At 41.5% G+C, this 4,564-nt stretch overlaps 1 non-coding gene across 1 annotated transcript; it reads left to right on the top strand.

Annotated features, from left to right (window-relative positions):
* Positions 1–4,288: 4,288 nt before the first annotated feature.
* Positions 4,289–4,360, top strand: TRNAC-GCA. Its single transcript has one exon. It is a non-coding gene; the product is annotated as a tRNA-Cys (tRNA).
* Positions 4,361–4,564: the final 204 nt, after the last annotated feature.

The raw sequence follows: 4,564 nt of genomic DNA, 5'->3' as shown, positions 1-4,564 counted from the left end.
CTTTGGCATAGTCAATAGAGCAGAAATAGATGTTTTTCTGGAACTCTCTTGCTTTTTCCATAATCCAGTAGATGTTGGCAATCTGATCTCTGGTTCCTCTGCCTTTTCCAAAACCAGCTTGAATATCAGAAAGTTCATGGTTCACATATTGCTGAAGCCTGGCTTGGAGAATTTTGAGCATTACTTTACTAACATGTGAGATGAGTGCCATTGTGCGGTCGTTTGAGCATTCTTTGGCATTGCCTTTCTTTGGGATTGAAATGAAAACTGACCTTCTCCAGTCCCATGGCCACTGCTGAGTTTTCCAAATTTGCTGGCATATTGAGTGCAGCACTTTCACAGCATCATCTTTCAGGATTTGAAATAGCTCAACTGGAATTCCATCACCTCCACTAGCTTTGTTTGTAGTAATGCTTTCTAAGGCCCACTTGACTTCACATTCCAGGATGTCTGGCTCTAGGTCAGTGATCACACCATCATGATCATCTGGGTCATGAAGATCTTTTTTGTACAGTTCTTCTGTGTGTTCTTGCCACCTTTTCTTAATATCTTCTGCTTCTGTTAGGTCCACACGATTTCTGTCCTTTATCTAGCCCATCTTTGCATGAAATATTCCCTTGGTATCTCTAATTTTCTTGGAGAGATCTCTAGTCTCTCCCATTCTGTTGATTTCCTCTATTTCTTTGCATTGATTGCTGAGGAAGGCTTTTTTTTTTTTCTTTTTTAATCTCTCCTTGCTGTTTTTTGGAACTCTGCATTCAGATGGGAATATCTTTTCTTTTCTCCTTTGCTTTTTGCTTCCCTTCTTTTCACAGCTATTTGTAAGGCCTCCTCAGACAGCCATTTTGGTTTTTTTTTTTTGCATTCCTTTTTCTTTTGGATGGTCTTGATCCCTGTCTCTTGTACAATGTCACAAACCTTCATCCATAGTTCATCAGGCACTCTGTCTATCAGATCTAGTCCCTTAAATCTATTTCTCACTTCCCCTGTAAAATCATAAGGGATTTGATTTAGGTCATACCTGAATGGTCTAGTGGTTTTTATCCACTTTCTTCAATTTCAGTGTGAATTTGGCAATAAGTTCATGATCTGAGCCACAGTCAGCTCCCGGTCTTGTTTTTGCTGACTATATAGAGCTTCTTCATTTCTTTATTTGGTAATGTAGTAGTAATAAAAAATGAATTTCTCAAATTTTAATAAATTGGCTGTTGGCAAATTAATTGATCTTTAGAAGATGTTTGACCTTCTATGAGGAAGACTACTATTAGGTATGCCCTGTTGTTGTGTGACTAGATAGTTGAGGACTGTGAGGACATTTACTTGCCATGTATCTTTATGCTGCACTTTTAAAGTGATTTCCAGCCTGTATTCTTTCTAACCCACTCCCAGATAAGCTTAGCGAAGGGACAACCACATGCTGGGATCCTATGACACAGCACAATTCCTGGCACAGAATATGTGCTCAATAAAAGTTGTATAAAAAAGGTTGTAGTGACTATTGAATATAATAACTACAGATTAAAAGTAAATTTGATGTTTTTAATTCAGTTGTTTAGCTACCTTGTGTTGAATGCATTTTTGCTTTACTTTGCCAGAGGGTATTTATTTTGGAACACTTCATTTAAAATTATTTTCAACTTTGGAAATGCTCCCCATCACTCTTCTTTGTTTTGGGGGGGTACATGTTGAAAATGATCTTACTCCTATCTTCCTGTTTAATAATAATAGTAACAGTCATTCATTTTCTGTGTCTGCGGATGTTCTAACATCTTAAAACACCTTTCTGGCAGGAAATGGACTGCACTTTCCAGGACTAGTCAATTCTCACAAATAGCAAAAAGCGTGAAATTTGATATGTAAACTAACCAATCCAAGTCCTACCTCCTCTATGGACCTGCACACACCAGGAGGCTATACTCTTCTGCCTTCATCATCCTAGGGCCAGATTCCAGAGAACTGGAGAGCACTTCTTTAGCCCTGTTGGGGTTCTGGACACACAACCCCAAATTATGGCACATTGGTTACTGAATATTTTAAGTTGAAAGAGTTTGAAAAAGAGTGGAAGCAAGAAGATCACTATAAGTCCTTCCCCATTCCACTTTTCTTCCCTGAATAGGCCAAAAGACCTTCATGTGAAAGGTGTCCCCTGTGGACCTGGAGGAAAGAAGCAGCCTTTTCTCTGAAGACCAAAGAATGCCAAAAAGGATCTAACCAACTCACCTTGCTGTTTCCTCCAGTTTCCTACAATTACCTCATACTCCTTTTAACTCATCATATTTCTCCCCCACTGCCCTTCTTCATCCAGCCTAGAATTTAACTACACAGGTTGAACTGTTTTCTTGGGGTCTTCATATTTTTGATGAAGGCACTGGTGTCCCATAAAACATATTAAACATAAAACAGATTTGTATGCTTTTCTCCTGCTAATCCGCCTTTGTCAGTTTAATTTTTAGACTCAACTTTGCCAACAAAGGTCCATCTAGTCAAGGCTATGGTTTTTCCTGTGATCATGTATGGATGTGAGAGTTGGACTGTGAAGAAGGCTGAACACCGAAGAATTGATGCTTTTGAACTGTGGTGTGGGAGAAGACTCTTGAGAGTCCCTTGGACTGCAAGGAGATCCAACCAGTCCATTCTGAAAGAAATCAGCCCTGGGATTTCTTTGGAGGGAATGATGCTGAGGCTTAAACTCCAGTACTTTGGCCATCTCATGTGAAGAGTTGACTCATTGGAAAATAGTCTGATGCTGGGAGGGATTGGGGGCAGGAGGAGAAGGGGATGACAGAGGATGAGATGGCTGGATGGCATCACTGACTCGATGGACGTGAGTCTGAGTAAACTCTGGGAGTTGGTGAAGGACAGGGAGGCCTGGCGTGCTGCTATTCATGGGGTGGCAAAGAGTCAGACATGACTTAGCGACTTAACTGAACTGAACTGAACTGAAGGACTCCAAGCTGGAGGAGCACATAGCAACCCACTCCATCATTCTTCTCTGGAGAATCCCCATGGACAGAGGAGCCTGGTGGGCTACAGTCCATAGGATCACAAAGACTTGGACACGACTGAGCCACTAAGCACGCTCGCATTCATGCACACACACATGCACACACACACACACACACATGCAAGGACAATAAGAGGATCAAATAGAATGTTTTCCTCCATGCAGCCCAAAGCCTGCTAAAGTTATTCAAATGAGCCAGTTGACCCTGGAATAAGTTCTGCCCTACTCCTGCATCTGTGTTTTGTCCAAAACCTGGTGTTCCTCACATGGTTCTCTGCATAGCCACTCAGTCACCTTTATAAATGAAGACTCACAGAACAAATGGGGAAGCAGAAATGTTTTATCTCTTTGTAGTATTTCGTTCTTCTGTGTAAACTCGTAAGTCTACCTATCAGAGTAAATGAACAATATGCCCATTTTAAAGTGTTCTTTGTAGACTAACTCTAAAAGGATCATCTCTCATGGAGAGGTCATTTTTGGAAAGACTTTTTGAATTACTATACCTGGTGAATGGCAATTTCCTTTTGAATTTGACAAGCAGTGCAATCTCAACCCTGGGTCCAGGACTGATATTTCAGGACTCAGCAGTTTGCCCACCAGTGGCCCCAGCTTAGAGGATTAAGACTTACATGATCTGTTTCACAGGCAAAGCTGCTGGGATTGTGCCAACACAGTCATCCTGCACAAGATACTGACATTTTGATGACACTGAAATTTCATATAGTGTGTTTAAACTTTGGAAAGTGAAAAATCTATTGATAAAACCCATCAATAAAATTGAGAACCTGGATTCTTATCTTTTCTCCTCTGCTTGCAGACAGAGGGTAAGGGAAGGAAGGGGGTGGGGAAGAATGGGAGAGAAGAAAATAAAAGGAGAGAAGAGATAAGGAAAAAGAGCTAGAATGTTTTCTCTGATTCTACTGAGGACTGTAATTTGCACAGGATTAAAAGAAACATCTGATACAGACACAATCAGCCTTCAATTCCCTGTAAAAGCCAAGAGTAGTTGTACTTGAATGCCCTACTTGGGCTCACCTGAATAAATGTCTCCTTCTTCCCTTGCCGCAGACTTCCTTTAAGAGGCAAAAGTGATGAAGGCACAAAGTGGTGGCTGTTTGGGATGTACCAAATTCACAAGGGGCCTTATACTTGCAGGTTGTGGTACAAAGTCATTAAGATCTTAAAAGTACTCCAAAGAGACACAGATGGCCAACAGACACACGAAAAGATGCTCAACATCACTAACTGTTAGAAAAATGCAAATCAAAACTACAATTAAGTGCTTCCCTGGTGGCTCAGACGGTAAAGCGTCTGTCTGCAATGCAGGAGACCCAGGTTCGATCCCTGGGTTGGGAAGATCCCCTGGAGAAGGAAATGGCAGCCCACTCCAGTATTCTTGCCTGGAAAATCCCATGCATGGCAGAGCCTGGTAGGCTACTGTCCACGGGGTCGCAAAGAGTCGGACACGACTGAGCGACTTCACTTCACTTACATCGATAAGAATGGCATTATCAAAAAATCTACAAACAATAAACGCTGAAGAGGATGTGGAGAAGAGGG

The sequence above is a fragment of the Bos indicus x Bos taurus genome, chromosome 4, assembly GCF_003369695.1.
Source record: "Bos indicus x Bos taurus breed Angus x Brahman F1 hybrid chromosome 4, Bos_hybrid_MaternalHap_v2.0, whole genome shotgun sequence".
Taxonomy (NCBI): domain Eukaryota; kingdom Metazoa; phylum Chordata; class Mammalia; order Artiodactyla; family Bovidae; genus Bos; species Bos indicus x Bos taurus.
Note: the sequence above shows the minus strand (reverse complement) of the source record. Positions and strands in the feature narration are given on the sequence as shown.